Source organism: Miscanthus floridulus, chromosome 9 (genome assembly GCF_019320115.1).
Source record: "Miscanthus floridulus cultivar M001 chromosome 9, ASM1932011v1, whole genome shotgun sequence".
NCBI classification, from domain to species: domain Eukaryota; kingdom Viridiplantae; phylum Streptophyta; class Magnoliopsida; order Poales; family Poaceae; genus Miscanthus; species Miscanthus floridulus.
Genome location: NC_089588.1, coordinates 93,674,334 through 93,693,232, shown reverse-complemented (window position 1 = coordinate 93,693,232; position 18,899 = coordinate 93,674,334).

Genomic DNA, 18,899 nt, shown 5'->3' with positions numbered 1-18,899 from the left:
AGGGAGCCAGGTCATTGCGGATCTGATTGACTTGCACCTAGGCTACTTTAAGTAGTGCTTTGACCTTAGCGAGCTCCGGCGTCTCTTGGAGTCTGGCCAACTCGTGAGCAGCCATGGCTAGGTTGGCGCTTGGTGTCTGGTTGACGTCGTGGTTGTTGACGTGGAGGAAATCTTGATCGAGATTGCGAGCAATGCATGGATTACCACATGGGTCGACTAGATTTCCGCCAGTAGTGGCGATGGTGGCGTCTATTTCTTGCTTGCGACATCAAGCCTAATCAGTATTCCTACCTTCATGAGCATGGCGCTCAACGCTTGTCTCCCCATCATGGACGGTGCTATCATGGCTGACCATGAAGAGTTCCCCACCAAAGTGCCTAGGGATGATGGTGCAGCTATCTGGCGGTGGTGTTGGTGGAACCCTCGAAATCTAACTTTGGGTTTTCTTTCAGGATGGAGAGCAGAGAATGCTTGTCAAGTAGACGAATCTATACCATGTTCACCACTGGTGCAAACTGATTGGACTTAGGTGAGTTAGGCTCGATGAGTTCATGGATCAACCCGATCTGGTCGGTGAAAAGTTGCTGCATGGCATTCTGATGGATAGCCGCTGCATTGGTCAACCCAAAGGGATGGGCCACCACAATGTTCTTCATTGGAGTTTCCCAATCAGCCTTAGGTAGATCGGATCTAGAGAGTGGTCGACACTGAACTGTGCACCTCTCTGGAGTAGCCGTGATGATCAGATCTTCATCTTGCCACCTTGGACGGCTTGGATGAGTGGAGAGCTTGGTGATGACCGCCTAGTGGCACTAGAGCGGTGGAAATTCATCGCTTGTAGTAGATCAATCTAAGACCAACTCCACAAGGGACAGATAATTGGCTAAGCCTTTGTTGACCCGATTGATAGATACGATCAGATCGTCTTCAGCAAGAAGCTTCCTTGGCCGACGAGGAAGAAGACCCCAAAATGGATTTCGAGATCGGATCTGCTAACATAGGTGTTTGGACGATTGGCGAAGGATTATCCTGCACCACCTCCACGATCTCCCCTTCGCCATCGGCATTGATGACCCAGGAGATGGATCTGACCGTGAAGGACTGGCCGGGCTTAGGGGCGAACAAAGAGCTTGGAAGACGCACCATCTGGCTCGCCATGGGAATAGCAGACACACCTCTACCTGGTGCGCCAACTGTCGACGAGATATCACCAATAGTCCACCGAGGGGGTATACCCACGATGGTAGATTGTTCGGAGAGGTGCGCATGAATAGGAACTAGATGGCAACAGAGACATAAAATTTAGATAGGTTCAGGCCATCAACTCGATGTAATACCCTAATCACGTGTTCTGTTGGTTTGTATTGGTGGTGTATGCGATAATGAGATGATGAGGTGAGTTTTGAGGGGGTCCTCTACCTGCCTTATATAGCCTAGGGTTGGGTTACAAATTGGTTAGATGTAAGTCTAATCGGGTAATTGATAGCCCGGGGTAGGGTTACAAATCAAATACTCAGCATATCCTAGCAGATCAATTTCTATCTTCTAGATATTGCCTTGATGCCTTGTGGTGCACGCCGAGCAATGCCTTGCACCATACGCCTTGATCTTGTGGGCTGGACTGTCCTGATAGTGTGGCCCATTTCTTCACCGTGGGTACATAGGCTTATACCCCCCACGGAGACCCCTTGAGCCCCTCCTTCATTTTAATGAATAGAGTAAGGAAGGAATGAACAAGAAGGGAGGAGATAGATGGAGAGGAAGAAGCAAACTCTCCCTTACATTTTGTGCTGCATCTGCCTCTGTGCTTGATGGAAGAAGGGAACTCTTCACCTTTTTTCTTATTTTAATCATATCATGGGTCCTGCAAACCGATTTACCACAGTGGAGGTTCAGCCATGACATTGAACGACTCTGATCCTAGCTATAGTTCGAACTTCAAATAACTACCCCCAGATGCCCTTAGAACACCTGCAACAATTGCTCATCTCTATAATCACTAGTAACTCATCTATAGATCAAGAGCACAAAAGAGAACCCATTCAATGGTGTAACACCCTCGGTGTTAGGCCCTAAACAAACTACTCAATCATGTCATGAGCATCATGTTATGTAGTAATGCATGTGATAGAAGGTGTTGATAAATTTCTTATAGCCTAAAATGACCAATAAAAATGTTAAATGGAAATTTATTCGATAACTCAAGTTATGTCAAGTAGGGTGGAAAACCAATTTTTATTGTGCAAAAGTATTATAGAACATGTGTGTGACACCTAAATAAGGTTTGAAGTACAAACTTTGTAGATGACAATGCAACTCTTACTGAAGAAAAATAATATGACTAGCTCGTATTTCTAATGGTTTGGAAATGGAACTTGAAGTCAAATTCAGCTCAAGACTTGGAAGAAATTTTAAGTTTGAAAACAGTGTGACAATGCCATATTGGTGAATTAATTCTGAAAAATCTAGCTAAAGGTCAATCCTGTGTTTTTGCTCCTTATGGTAGACTGATGTACCATCATTAGCATGGTCGAGGTAGTTTAGCTTCAACTGTGTAAGGTTAGTTTTTATACGTGCTTTAAAATTCATGCATGTCATGTGCCCTGTGCGCACGGTCACTCGACATCACGCGGCTAGCCGCGTTCCTCATGCCACGGTGCCGATGCCTGGTCAGCCTGTATGGCCATGGGTTGGTCATGGCTGGCCGAGCGGGCCACTATCATCGCCCTGTAGCTGCTGGCCGTCATGCTACTACCCCACCTCGCTGTCGCACTGCTGCGCGCACCACTGCGCCGTGCTAGAGGGCTGCCACTGCACTATGCCGGTGTAGCCACTCGCGATCGCGTGGCGAGGCATTGTCACGATGCTGTTGTCAGGTGCCCCCGCTGTCGTCTCATGCACGCACCATTTTGGCCGCTGATCCGCGTGCGGGGTCGAGCCGAGGCCAAGGCTGTTGTTGCCATGGCTACGTGGCAGTTGCCCTACCCTATGATTCACCTACCGTGAGTCCATGTCGCCGCTCACCACGTCTGGGTCAGCTGACCCTAGCTTTAGGGTGATAGTGATGCCTCCCTGCTTCGCCCTATCTCGCTAGCCGACGCCGGGGAGCCGCTTGGGCCTGGCCACTGCATTCAAGTACTGCACGTGCTGGCACCCCTCTTGGCTCCATCTAAGCACTACCCGATGTGCCTCCTGTCCTCGCTCATGCGGCCATGTCCTCGTGTTATCGTACCCTATCGGGTCGTGGCCGGGTCAACCTCTGATGGGGTTGTGTCGCGTGATGTAGCAGTGGTGATGCGCCGCCCTCTCCCCTTCATAATCACCAAATCAAGCCCTCCCAGTCCAATTCCTCTCACCGATGGGTAGCTTAGCAAGTTAGCTAGGTGCAGCATTCTCATCGAGCCCAGCCTTGCTTTGTTAGTGGTCAATTTCGGTTTCTCCTCGCCGCCGGTCATGTGTGCCGCCGTGACCAGAGGGTTGGGGGTAAGGCCGTAGGAGTGGTAACAGTTCAATTGCTCGTAACCCTGAATCCGGTGCTCGCACTATTTTGTCCAGGGAAATCATCAGCGATGTGGTGACGCGTCGGTGTCTTGCTCGGGGCACCGCTGCCCCACTCGATCGCACGTGGCCAGCCCTGTTTGGACCTCCTCTGACCGAACCATCACCATGGGGGAGCTCGCTGTAAGCTCCTCATGCTCACTCGCTCACGCATTAGTCCTCTGGTGGCTCTAGCTTGGTGGAACTAGCACGCCGCCGCGGCGGATAGCCGCTCGCCACTGTTGTTCACGCTAGTGCATGTCAGAGTCCCTAATCACCGACCATCCTTGCGCGTGTAGCCGTAGATGGTGATCGACCCGCTAAATGGGTCCGCGCAGGCCTCTGCTGGCCAGCGTGGACGCCCATTACTGCCGCTTGCCGTGCCGCAATGCATGGGGTGACCGAGGGTGCACGCGAGGAAATTTGGAAAAATTTGGGGGTTAAGAGAATTCATCAGAGAAAGGAAGAAATACTATTTTGACTTAGTCGTGGTTCAGGAAAAGTTTGATGGCTCATTTGCTAAAGTGCCAGCATGGGCTCCCCACCGTGGGCCATCTCGTGCATGGACCGCGCCCCGTGCTAGGCCGCCGTGCTGCTGGGCCGAATTAGCTACTGCTGGTTTTTCTCTTTTTATTAAGCAATTCCTAATTTAGTTTCTAAGCAAACTTGTAAATTCAATATAAATTTGTGTAGTTAGCCAAAAATTGTGAAACTAATTTTGTTATGTTCCTAAAATCATGATCTATCTGCTAGTATATTTTGTTCACAAAGTTTTATAATATTTTGAGGAGGTATCTAATTAATTTGAGATCCTTAATATTGTAAGATATAAACTTGTAGGATTTTTTGTGATAAATTGGTAATATTGTTGGCTCTGAAACTTTCCCAGTAAATTCCTAACAATATTAGGTGCTCACTATAATTTTTGTAGCTCTATAATAATTAGTTTGCTAAGGTAGCTAAATGAGCCATAGTTCGAAAATATATATTTAATCAATAAAATATCGAAACACCTTGAGAGCTTAGAACTAAAACACTTGATGGGAAACAACGCCTTATTAGACAAGGTGGTACGTAGCCTAGCATGTTAGTCATTAGATCTATCTTGGTAGCTTGAGAGGCGTAATCGTATTTCTAAGAGTTTCGGTTGTCGTTGATTATTTACGTTTATGCGTTGCATCCACGTATATCATAATAGGAACAACGATGGAATGTGGTGATGATCGGAGTAGTGGAAAGGATGGTGCCTTGATGATCGTGTCACCATGATGGAATGCTAACTTTTGGTTATATCTTACCCAAGCAAGCCCCGTTGCATAACCCCTATCATTCTATACTTTATTTTATGCTTGTGCACTAAGTTTTAAGGAGTTGAATGAAACCACTTGCATATATACATCCTTATCCTATGAGTCCTACTAGTATATCAGGATCGTGTAGATTGCTATGCTATAGGATTCGGTAGAAGTCGAGTGATTACCTATCACTCGCGAGAGATAGGAAATATATTATTGTTGTTATTATATTACTATCATATGGAATATATATGGATGATAATTAGAGATTGGGCAGAAAGGTACTTTGGATCTGGACTTGGTTAGGCATTCGAGCGAGGCTCGTATTGCACTTGTTCCGCCTGTGTCGATTGAGGACCGTCCATTGCTGTGGATGGTAGTTAGGTCACAGACTTATTATCTTGGGCACATACTTACTTATGGGACCTGGAAGGCTCATTACACTCTTGTCGTGGGCTCCGCCTCTTTCTGGACCTTCTAATTGGAGGTGGGGAAAGGTGGAGGTCTAAGCACCATGCTGAGACTAGGTCACAAGTGTGCGGGCTTGGAGTCCAAGTTTGGACGGGGACCTGGACCCCTCGAAAGGAGTGGAATGGGTTGGTCTTGTTTGTGCCTGGGGTACAAACAGGGCATGTGTTTCAGGGTACCCAGCTAGGATACATTGATTCATGAATCATCATTTATGTGAGACGGTACCTACTTGGCTATGGTCTAGCACCATAGTAAGAACTAGAATATGAAAGATGGTAAAATGGTTCTGATTACTCACCACCTGCTTGAAAGTAGCATAAGTGCTTACATAGAATAGATAGTTAATGAACTAATGACGACTGCTAATAAAATTGACTATAAAGACACACATTTAGTAATGCTTCCTGCAGATGCAATAACCCACAAGCCAGATAGCCTTGCATATCCTTGGAGTCTTTTATTTTCCTCCTATCGAGTAAGTCTTGCGGAGTACAATCGTGTACTCAGGGTTTTATTCCCCCTATTGTAGGTGATCGGAGGATACTTAGAGCTGACTCTTGTGTGTGGAAACCTCATGGTGGTCTCAGAGAGGATTCCTTTCATGCTATGACCATAGTGTTTATTTATAACCCTAGCTAAATTTTTTTATGAGAAAAGATGTAAAATCTGCTAGCAGCTCTTGTATATAAATATCCACTATGTTAATACTCCACCATGTCATTAAATTAATCTTTGTTTCCTCTATAACTTTGATAACATTGTTATATTCCACTGTTATAATCAATTGAGGTAATATTATGTTACTATAATAAAGTGATGTAAGAAATGGCTTAAGAATGTTGTAAGCTTTATCCTCTCATTTATAATCCTGATGAAAAAATATGGATTTTTGAGTTCTCCCTTGGGGTGTACTCGATAGAACTACGTAGTTTAGTGTCCTTTCTTGAGTACTTAGTGTCTAATGGAAGACAAGTACTCCTAGAAGGCATTATATTAGGAGGTTCTGCCATAGGTGATATTAAAGTATAAATGAGGAAATAAAGCTTCAAAATCCTTTTCTAAACTAAAATTTGACAACCTATTTTTGCAAAAAGTTAGGACGTTTAATTACGAAGTATGTAAGTAGCCCTATTATTATGGTTAAGTATTTGGAATAGGTTTAACTAGGCTTTCTCCAGTGGACTCACTCTCGCATAGTATATGATCTTTAAGTCAGTCGCGCTGGTACAGCTTCAGTTGTCATGACTGTATTGTTGGTAGATGCGCCCTCCATAGATGTCACGCGAGTCATATTGTGCATGACCAACCGACCCTTGTTCGGGAATTACTGCTCAATTGTGGCTTCGTGCTTCGCGTTCGCCTATGGTTCACGCCCGCCGTGACCCACGTCTCCCCGTACTCCTTTCTACACTATTGCCAGAATCTTGCCCTACAGCCGTTCTAGTCATTAATGGCATTGGACATTGCTCGCCTCGAATGCGCGAAAAATTCAGATGATTCATTTGTGGTGGTCCCACGCAGGAACCAAAGGTGGACTACACCAGGACCACTGACCGCTCTGCCATTATAAGCAGGGCCTGGCCTAGCCATTAGTACCACCACTCGGTGCACTCCAGTTCGCCTAGCTTTTCATTTTGAGCAAGCTTTCCGCTTAATCCTCCCTTGCAACCACCCACCAGGGATGGTAGGAGCCTGGGTTAGCAGTTACTGCCTGAATACTGAGGGTTTTCACAAAATCCTATATGCTACCCTGCAAAAACTCAGAGTCAAAGATCGTCCGAGTATGAGGGCCATGAGTATGAAAAGCATGGAACTGAGTGATGTGAAGTTATCGTCTATATTGGCAAGAGTGAGGAGTTCCCCGACATCACTGAAGCCTGGAATGTGACCACAACCGGGTTTCGCTTCGTCGACACCTACCAAGTTGTGGCCCGCAAAGCCTTGCGACATCTTTGCCAGATCTATGAAGAGCCCATTGCTCGTACCCCCATGAGTTTTTTCCACCCATGGAGGGCTCGCATGGAGGCTTTGTAAGGGCGAGATGTGCAAGAAGATAGCCCAATCATGGTGCACTTGACCACGTACCTTCTTGCTCTAGATGAGCAGTATGACCGGCAAGCCTCGAAGTTGAGGAGGTGCCTCTGGTGAGCCGAGGAAGCCGATATCTTCTCCAGAATGCTCTAGGTGCAGCTCGTTGAAGCGCATGCCAGTGTGGCAGCCGCAGAGAGTCGTGAGACAACCATGTTAGAAGCATTAAAGGAGGCCGAAGATCGGCATGCCCATCAGTTGGGAGAGGCCTACCTTGTCACTAGGGTCAAGCGTAGGACGCTGACCACTGAAAGGCAGGATCCCTTGATCTTGGAAGGAATCCCAGTCCACCCACTAGAAAGAAGGAGAACCGGTGTTGTAGTACCGCCAGCACCTCCACCCTCGGAGGTATCAGAAGTAGAGCCCTTGCTTCCCCTCACTCAGCCACTGCCAAGAGAGGAGGTAGATCCATAGCCAGGCAGTAGAAGAAACCACTGAGCCCAGGAATGAAGATGTGTGGTCCGATAAAGTAGATTAGTTGCCTTGGGAAGATGTACCCATAGTTAGTGGTGCCTTTCATCACTGTCCTCCAGTATTGTAATCTTTCTGTTGTATTTTGTCTGTAGTTGTTGAAATCATCTGGTCACAGGGAAGGTGAACGATGTGTCGAGAGTGGAAGAGTAAGTGCTTGTATGTTGTACCAGTATAAGGATGTTTGGAATGTGCATTTTATTTATTTTGTTGTGTTTATTGCGTCCATATACCCTTAGGTCTCATTAGACATGCTTAGGGTTTTCAAGGACGATGTTAAGTGGGTTACAAGAGAGCAACCATTCAGATGCCAGCAGACTAGCCATGGTGAGATAACATAGGACACTGTATCAACTAATTGTGGATGTCCTAGTAGAACACTTGAATCTCTTTAAATCAAATCCGTTGTGGGATTTGAATTTCTTGTCTCTTGTTATGAAAGGAACCCTTGTTGTCTGAATCTTTCCTTTTAATACTCCTCTGATTATGTGGTCTATGACCCCACCGCCTTCATTGCGTGTAAGTTGGTAGTAGTTGCCTGGTTAATAGCTTATGGTGCCACGATGAAACCAAGGGCCCTATGGAACAGCTGCCACATGGTGACGCTGCTCGGCACGCGCTGGTATCGAGGTTATTGACCAAGCACCTTTACCAAGTTAAACCGCCATACCGCTCTTGATACAAATATTCTTCTTGGAAATATTTGGGTGTTGAAACAGGAAATCCACAACGGGTTGATGAAATAGTGTTCCCTCAAAGTAAACAAGAGAATATGGTTTTGGAGGAAGCACGTATGTCGTGATCTCAGTTCATACAAAAGGTTGGTGCATATTGTGGTCAAGGAAGGGAAGGAAAAGAAGAGCAACAAGGAAAAGTTAGCCTTCGGGTAGTCAGGAGTGATTGGAAAAGCCTGAGTGGATGTCATGTCCCAAGCCCTATGTCCACCTCGACCACGTTACACACGCCGGTCACTATTGCTATGTGCCCTACAGACGCCGTCAGTGTCAGGGTCCACTAGTATCCCATTCTCGCATAACCACGACATTATGTTGCATCCAACGTACTCGTGCACAGTGGGCTTTCCCTTTTTCCCGGCATCCTGTTGGCTCTCGATCCTCGCCCTCGTCCCCATATCGGACCCCCTCCTATTTTCCTATTTTGGGGACACGTCTGCCCGCACGCCTCCCCTACTGAGCAAATCCCCTCTCCTCTCCTTTTTCCTCCCTCCACACAAGCTTGTGTAGGGAGCGCACCATGGCCGACGCTCTCCCCACCTTCGTTCGCCGCTATAAGACGCCCTTGCTCTCCTCTTGCATCCCCATTCTCCTCGAATCCGAAGCAGAGCTATGAGATCCAGCTGTCGCTCATAAAACTAGGGTAGCCAGTCAGAGGTGATTGCGTAATCCGAGAAGAAGAAGGGATCTAGTTTTCGTCGAAGAAGTTCAAATCTACCGTTGGTTAGTTTTTTCTTAGGGTTCACGATGTTTGAGTTCTCAGTCTCCTGTTTCTAGATCTGTTGGACATACACCATGTTTTGGATAATCATTTTCTTGTTGTTTCTCCATTGTCCTCATCTATCTCAACTTCTAGATTAAGCTATTGGTTGTACTAGGTTTGTTCTTAATCGTGTATCTCTATATTCCTGAGTGGTTTAGTATTCGAAGTCGTGTGATCTCTTGTGTAATTTTAGATCTACGAAGTGTAATCACATTTTCCTTTTTCTAACTACTGCTTCGAATCTCGGGACAAGATTTTATTTAAGGGGAGTAGAGCTGTAACACCCTCGGTGTTATGCCCTAAACAAACTACTAAATCATGTCATGAGCATCATGTTATGTAGTAATGCATGTGATAGAAGGTGTTGATAAATTTCTTGTAGCCTAAAATGACCAATAAAATGTTAAATGGAAATTTATTTGATAACTCAAGTTATGTCAAGTAGGGTGGAAACCCAATTTTTATTGGCAAAAGTATTATAGAACATGTGTGTGACACCTAAATAAGGTTTGAAGTACAAACTTTATAGATGACAATGCAACTCTTCCTGTAGAAAAATAATATGACTAGGTCATATTTCTAATGGCTTGGAAATAGAACTTGAAGTCAAATTCAGCTCAAGACTTGGAAGAATTTTTAAGTTTGAAAACAGTGTGACAATGCCATGTTGGTGAATTAATTCTGGAAAATCTAGCTAAAGGTCAATGCTACGTTTTTGCTCCTTATGGTAGACTAATGTACCATCATTAGCATGGTCAAGGTAGTTTAGCTTCAAATGTGTTAGATTAGTTTTTAGACGTGCTTTAAAATTCGTGCACATCATGTGCCTAGCCTGTGCGCACGGTCACCTCGCACGGTCGCTCAGCGTCGTGCGGCTGGCTGCGTTCCGCGCACCACGATGCTGATGCCCGGTCGGCCTATATGGCCGTGGGTTGGCCGTGGCCGGCCTAGCGGGCCACTGTCGTCGCCCTGCAGCTGCTGGCCATCACGTTGTTGCACCACCTTGCTGTCACGCTACTACGCGCACTGTTGCGCCATGCCCAAGGGCTACGACTGTGCTATGCTGGTGCAGCCGCTGCGCGATCACGTCGCGAGGCATCATCGTGATGCTGTTGTCGGGTGTCCCCACTGTCGTCGTGTGTGCTCGCCATTTTGGCCACTGATCAGCACGAGGGGTCGGGCCGAGGCCGGGGCCATTGTTGCCATGGCTACGTGGCAATCGCCCTGCCCTGCTATTCACCTACCTCGAGTCTGTGTCACCGCTCGCTGTGTCTAGGTCAGCCGACCCTAGATTCACGGTGATGGTGACGCCTCCCTTCTTTGCCCTGTCCTGCTAGCCGATGCTGGTGAGCTGCTCTAGCCCGACCACCGCATTCAAGTGCTCCACGCGTGGGCACCCCTCTTGGCTTCGTCTAAGCACTACCCAATGCGCCTCCTACCCTTGCTCATGCGGCCATGTCCTCGCGTTGTTGTACCCTATCGGGTCGTGGGCGGGTCACCTCTGATAGGGCTGCATCGCGTGATGTAGCAGTGGCGATGCGCCGCCCTCTCTCCTTCATAATCACCAACTCAAGCCCTCCCAGTCCAATTCCTCGCACCGGTGGGTAGCTTGGCAAGTTAGCTAGGTGTCACATTCTCATCGAGCCCAGCCTTGGTCTATTAGTGGTCAATTTTGGTTTCTTCTCTCCGCAGGTCATGTGCGCCGCCATGACCAGAGGGTTGCGGGTAAGGCCGTAGGAGTGGTAACAGTTCAATTGCTCGTAACCCTGAACTCGCCTTAACTCCCTCTATCAGGTGCTCGCACTATTTTGTCCAGGGAACTTGTCGGCGATGTGGTGACGCGTCGGTGTCTGGCTTGGGGCACCGCCGCCCCGCTCGGTCGCACGTGGCCAGCCCTATTCAGACCGCCTCTGACCGAACCATCACCACAAGCAAGCTCACTGTAAGCTCCTCATGCTCACTCGCTCACGCGTTAGTCCTCTGGCAGCTCTAGCTCATCAGAACTAGCACGCCGCCACCGCAGATAGCCGCTCGCCGCTGCAGCTCGTGCCAGTGCGTCTCTGAGTCCCTAATCGCTGCCCATCCTTGCGTGTTTAGCCGTAGATGGCGACCGACCCGCTAAATGGGTCCGCGCAGGCCTCTGGTGGCCGGTGTGTTCACCCAATGCCGCCGCTCGCCGCGCCGCCATGCACGGGGTGACCGGGGGTGCGCGTGGGGAAATTTTGAAAATCCGGGGGTTAAGTGAATTCATTAGAGAAAGGAAGAAATAGTATTTGGACTTAGTCATGGTTCGAGAAAAGTCTAAGGGCTCATTTGCTAAAGTGCCAGCGCAGGCTCCCCGTCGTGGGCTATCTCGTGCGTGGGCCGTGCCCCACGCTAGGCCGCCGTACTGCTGGGCCGATTTAGTTGCTGCTGGTTTTTCCCTTTTTATTAAGCAATTCCTAAATTAGTTTCTAAGCAAACTTGTAAATTCAATATAAATTTGTGTAGTTGGCCAAAAATTAGGAAACTAATTTTGTTGTGTTCCTAAAATCATGATCTATCTGCTAGTATATTTTGTTTACAAAGTTTTATAATATTTTTTGGAGTTATCTAATTGATTTGAGATGCTTAATATTGAAGATATAAAATTGTAGGATTTTTTGTGATAAATTGGTAATAGTGTTGGCTCTGAAACTTTCACAGTAAATTCCTAATATTATGAGGTGCTCCCTATAATTTTTGTAGCTCCATAATAATTAGTTTGCTAAGGTAGCTAAATGAGCCCTAGTTCAGAAATATATATTTAATCAATAAAATGCCAAAACACCTTGAGAGTTTAGAACTAGAACACTGGATGGGAAACAACGCCTTATTTAACAACATGGTACGTAGCCTAGCACGTTAGTTATTAGAGCTATATTGTTAGCTTGCGAGGCGTAATCGTATTTCTAAGAGTTTTGGTTGTCGTTGATTATTTACGTCTCTGCGTTGCATCCACGTATATCATAATAGGAACAACGATGGAATGTGGTGATGATCGGAGTAGTGGAAAGGATGGTGCCTTGATGATCGTGTCACCATGATAGAATGCTAACTTTTGGTTATATCTTACCTAGGCAAGCCCCGGTGCATAACCCCTATCATTCTGCACTTTATTTTATGCTTATGCATTAAGTTTTAAGGAGTTGAATGAAACCACTTGCATATATATATATATATATATATATATCTCCTTATCCTATGAGTCCTACAAGTATGTCAGGATCGTGTAGATTGCTATGCTATAGGATTCGGTAGAAGTTGAGTGGTTACCTGTCACTCATGAGAGATAGGAAAGATATTACTGTTGTTATTATATTACTATCACATGGAATATATATGGATGATAATTCGAGACTGGGTGGAAAGGTACTTTGGATCTAGACTTGGTTAGACATTCGAGCGAGGCTCGGATTGCACTTGTTCCACCTGTGTCAATTGAGGACCGTCCGTTGCTGTGGATGATAGTCAGGTCACAGACTTATTATCCTAAGCATATACTTGCTTAAGGGAGCGGGAAGGCTCGTTACGCTCTTGTCGTGGGCTCCGGCTCTTTCCAGACCTACTGATTAGAGGTGGTGAAAGGTGGAGGTCTAAGCATCATGCTGAGACCAGGTCTCAAGTGTGGGGGCTTGGAGTCCAAGTTTGGATGGGGACCTGGACCCTTCGATAGGAGTGGAATGGGTTGGTCTTGTTTGTGCCTAGGGTACAAACGGGGCGTGTGTTTCAGGGTACCAGCTGGGATACATTGATTCGCGAATCGCCATTTCTGTGAGATGGTACCGACTTGGCTATGGTCTAGCACTGTAGTAAGAACTAGAATATAAAGGATGGTAAAATAATTCTGATTACTCACCACCTACTTGAAAGTAGCATAATTGCTTACATAGAATGATTAGTTAATGAACTAATGATGACTGCTAATAAAATTGACTATAAGGACACACATTTAGTAATACTTCTTGCAGATGCAATAACCCACAAGCCAGATAGCCTTGCATATCCTTGGAGTCTTTTATTTTCCTCTTGTCGGGTATGTCTTGCTGAGTACAATTGAGTACTCAGGGTTTTATTCCCCCTGTTGCTGGTGATCGGTGGATACTTAGTGCTGACTCTTGTGTGTGGAAACCTCCTGGTGGGCTCAGAGAGGATTTCTTTCATGCTACGACCGTAGTGTTTATTTATAACCCTCACTAAAGGTTTTTATAAGAAAAGATGTAAAATCTGCTAGCAGCTCTTGTATATAAATGTCCACTATGTTAATACTCCACCATGTCATTAAATTAATCTTTGTTTCCTCTGTAACTCTGATAACATTGTTATATTCCACTGTTATAATCAATTGAGGTAATATTCTATTACTGTAATAAAGTGATGTAAGAAATGGCTTAAGAATGTTGTAAGCTTTATCCTCTCATTTATGATCCTGATGGAAAAATATGGATTTTCGAGTTCTCTTTTGGGGTGTGCTCGACAGAACTATGTAGTTTTGTGTCCTCGCTTGAGTACTTAGTGTCTAATGGAAGACAAGTACTCCTGGGAGGCATTAGATTAGGCGGTTCTACCACAAATGGTCTTAGCTTAATACTAGGTCTTGCGAAACTTTTTTATTACTACCTCACACAACCTATCTTCATTGGTTCATCCGCTTCCTTGTGACTAGCACCCACTGTGCCGCTCTCCCCCTCCTCGATGACTAACATGCTCCTCAACACAAGCTAAGCCACTATGATCCGCGTCGCTTCTCCACCCATACCACCCAAGTTGTTCCTCCTCCCCTGTTGGCCGAGGCACTTCTCGCCACCAGCCAAGCATCGTGGTCCACTTCCCCACCCATGGACTCCGCACCACTCTTCTCCCCATGTTGGCCATGATGCTCCTCTTTTCCATAAGATGGCCACTGCATTCCCCCTTCACTCTCCATGTCTCTGTCTGCCACATTGCTCCTCTCCCTTGCCAATTGTGGCGCTCCTCCTCCCCACGAGCCACGCTATCTCTCCGCTCCCACCGTCCGCATGTGCGCGCTGGCAGCGGAGCATCTCTGCCCCGTTTAAGTCGAAGGTCATGCCCCTGCCTCGACAAGCTGGTGGCTAAGTGCCTTCTCCGTAGCCCCATGCACTGGAAGAAATATCCCCATCCCTCCAGCTCCTTGTCGAGCTCCATCAACTTTCCACTTCCTCATCTCCAGCTACCTTCCTCTCCCCTTCGCTCATGGTTGCTGGTCATTGATGGGGAGAAGGACGACAAAACATAACATAGAGAAAAGCAGAGATGTGATGGTCCCACCAGCATGGAAAGGTGTGTAGGAAAACCACTCGATGTAGCGATGATTCTCTCCCAACTCGTCCCTCTCTCCCTTATTGTAGGCAGTGGCGGAGCTGGTGAAACTCAACGCCTAGGGCCACTATCTAAATGTCTATACTTTTGATTGCACTACTAGTTCCTATATTACTTCAATTCTGATTGAACTATAGAAACTTGACTTGGTGCGGCAAACAGTAGGCATATGACCGTGATAAAAATGGATTTTAATATCTTATTCCTCTTTATTGTTTACAAAATTTGGCATAACCCAAGTAAAAAACTTGTGCTGGACTGCACTGGTGTAGCCACAAACAATTGGAGAATGCATAACAGGAGATTGGGAGATTCAGAATACCTAACTGAAGCACTCAGTGCTCACCACACCACACAGAGAACACAGTCCTATCACTACCCATTGCATTCCCTGCTCCACATGAGAGTGCGAAAGTTGCAGGTTGGACGCGCCAGCGTCGCCCTCTCGCGGTGTCGTCACCTGTCCTGGCTCCAACCTGGCGGCATCGATTTGGCCGTGCCTTTGTCGAATTCGCTGCCACCTCTGTCGAATTAGCCACGGACACAGTCGATTTGGTTGCACCCCCTTTGATTTGGCCGCCGGCAAGGCCCCAATCACTAGGGTTACTCTCGGTGTCTGGCATTAGTTGGGCTGGAAAATTCAGAGCAGTTGCTGGGTCATTTAGATTTGGCCCAACAAAATTCAGTGGCGGTACACAGGGTTTTGGGGCCACGCCTAGGGCCATGGCCCTAGCTAGGCCCATATCTGTCCTTGTTTGCATATCCCTTTATATTCTGGATCCAACAAATTTGTACACGAAGAATAAATCATACCTCTAATATTTTCCAGACCGCAAAAAAGTGAAAGTAACCATTGATAGACTATCTTCAATAACCGCTACCCAAAATATAAGACCCATTCCACGTTTGGATAATGCTAGGTAAAGGGTTTAATACCTATTTTTGGTCTTCTCCAACAACAAGACTCAAAAGAGAACCATTTCTGTAAATGGGTCTACAGCAGAGAGGATACTCAAATTTAGGTTATACCTCTCCTGACACTCAAAATGGGTCTTCCATATAGGTACTCTGTTGGATGCTATATGTATTCTGTTGGAGACTATTTTAGATTTGGGTGTACCGATGGGTCTCCTGGAGACAGCCTTAGTTGATTCAAAATAGGTAAGTCAACAGGAAGGAATTAGTTTCGAATAATGGAGGTAGAAATAATTAATTTGTTGCAGGCCATAGGCATCTACAGGTTGCTTCAGCCTCATTAGCTTGGTCGTATCAAATCACATGTACCGAGCCACTACGGGACTCAGTGGCTTTGTTGAGTGCCAGGGGTACTTGGCAAAGCTCAATTTGCATTCGGTAAAAAAATGGATCGGCAAAGGCGTCTTTGCTGAGTGTCTTTTGTTGGGTACTCGGCAAAGCCTTTGCCGACACTCGGTAAAGTTGGAACCGAAAAAAACCCGAAAAAAATGGAAATTTTTTTTAATCGGTGGAGGCCCCCACCGGCTAGCGTCCGCCCATCTCCGGCATTTTTCACGTAAAATTCGCGGCTACGAGGCCGGTGGGATTCAAACCGGTGACCTCTCCCTCGCGCGTCCCCTCCTCTAACCACTGCACCACACTGCCACCTATGTCTGATTCCGTTTTGGTTCCCCACATATTATACTAAATCGAGTGTAAATTGCTTGTTTGAGGCCCTAAATGAATTCAAATAAAAAAGTTGTAAACTACAAAGTTTCATAACTTTTTGAGATATACATTTTTAGTTTAGGAAGTTTTTCCATCCGAGGTCGTTTACAAAATTTGAATTTCAAAATTTTGAAATTCAAACGCACTTTTGCATGACAAGATGATCTCAAATCAAAAAGTTGCCAACTACAGTGTTTCATAACTTTTCGAGATCTACAGAGTTTATTTTGGTTGTTTTTTCCATCCAAGGTCATTTGAAAAGTTCGAATTTTAAAATTTTAAAATTCAAACACAGTTTTGCATGACAAGATGATTTCAAATCAAAAAGTTGCCAATTACAAAGTTTCATAACTTTTCGAGATCTACAAAGTTTATTTTGGTTGTTTGGTCATATGTTCATCCGACATTGTCGTTCTAACATTGTTCACAAATCTTATATATCTCTCTTGTAGTTTCATAAACTACAAGCGAGATATGTTAGATTTGTGAATAAATTTACTTTCACTTTATCATATGAAGAAAAGACCAAAACAAACATTGTACATCTTGATGATTTATACAACTTTGTAGTTGAAAACTTTTTTCATTTGAATTAATTTACTGCTTAAAAATGTGCTTTGAAATTTTCTTTGCCTAGTGTAAAAAAACACTCGGCAAAGAGTTTCTTTACCGAGTGTCAAAAAAAACACTCGGCAAAGAAGCTTCTTTGCCGAGTGTAAAAAAAAAACTCAGCAAAGAGTTTCTTTGCCGAGTGTTTTTTTTTACTGAGTGTTTTTTTTTCCGCACTCGGCAAAGAAACTCTTTGCCGAGTGTCCGAAAAAAACACTAGGCAATCCACTTGGCACTCGACAAAGAGCTGGTCTCCGGTAGTGAGGCTAAAGAACAATCGATCACAACGTTATGCTTAACTGGCTACTGGCTTATTGTTTTGTCTATTACATTTGGTCGAGTCAAATTATTTATAGACGGGATCTGATGAGCTCATGAGCTTTGGCATCCTTGCCTCCAGTCAGCTATATAAACACACATAATCGTCTCACACAGTCACACACTCACACTAGTTAAGCAAGGAGCTTCCATTAACTGCCTGCAAGCCAAGCATCACCAATGGAACTGAAACTGACCGCCAGCATGAACTCGCGGGCACAGGGCGCCAGCGCCCTGCTCCTGGCCTTCCTGGCCGCGTTGGTTCTGGCGTCGTGGATGCCGTCGGCAATGGCGCAGAGCGCGAACGGGGTGATGGCGACATATCGAGTACAACGCCAACGCGCCGTCGGTGAACTGGGACCTGTTCGCCGTGTCCGCGTCCTGCGCGGCCTTGAACGGGGCCAACCCGCTGGAGTGGCCGTCGCTGTACTGGTGAACGGCGTTCTGCGGGACAGTGGGGCCTCACGGGGACGACGCGTGCGGGCTGTGCCTGCAGGTGACGAACGTGGCCACGGGCACGTCGGCGACGGTGAGGATCGTGGACGACTGCGGCAAAACCAACGGCGGCGCGGTGCTTGGGATTGAGTGGGCTGGGTTCCAAGAGATCGACACCGACGGCCGCGGCATGGCCGACGGGCAGCTCGAGGTGAACTACCAGTTCGTGGACTGCGCAGTGGTCAACAAAATGGCACATATGTATCTCTTTTCTACTCGGATTTCTAATAAGGCACCAAGCCTTTTGCCATAATATAATAGCATGCTATCAAACACAAATGCCTTGGTGATATGAACCGTTGGATATGCATATGTGCACAGATCACGATGCACATCTAGCGGCCCACTGCAAAGGCGTGCCCTTAATATAATCTTCCTTATTTTCTTTGGGTCCCTTTTTGTTTTTTGAAAGTTTGTACTCTTTGTATTCTTTTTAATTTAATAGTAAATTTCCAGTAAGGGTTTACGCCTCTCTTGTTTCATAAAAAAATGTTCATATAAAAGAAAGACATTACATTACCTTACTGGATTTGGTCACGTATTATGTCCGAGCATAATATTTTTGTTACTAATCACAATATTAATACAAAAGCTCACATATATATACACATATAATATTGACCCAATTAACACACGTACGTAAACTTGATGTCGGTTGGGTTTGGAAAGCGTGAGGAGGCGACTCGGGCACCCCCCGGGAGTTCCTCGCCGGTGCCCCCTCTCCGGCAGCCTTCCTCGCCGGATACTGCCGTGGACATGGCGACGCTCATCGCTCGTCGAGATATGTGGCGGGAAGCGAACGTCTTGGTGTCAGCTACTCCTTCCTTTCGCGAGGTTGTTGCAGTTCCAATGGCGCTTAGCTCGTCGGAGGCGCAACCCTCATCGTCGTCTTCTTCCACGACGGCTATTCAGCCACCGCCCTCTGCGCCGACTACGACTGCTGTTGTCGTAGAGGCACATCCCAATGCTTCCGCACATTTGGGGATTTGCTTAGGGTTCGCGATGGCTCGAGACGAAGCTCTTCTCTCTTGCCGCCCTGCTTTCGTTCTCATGATTTCCCAGATTTGCACGACTCTG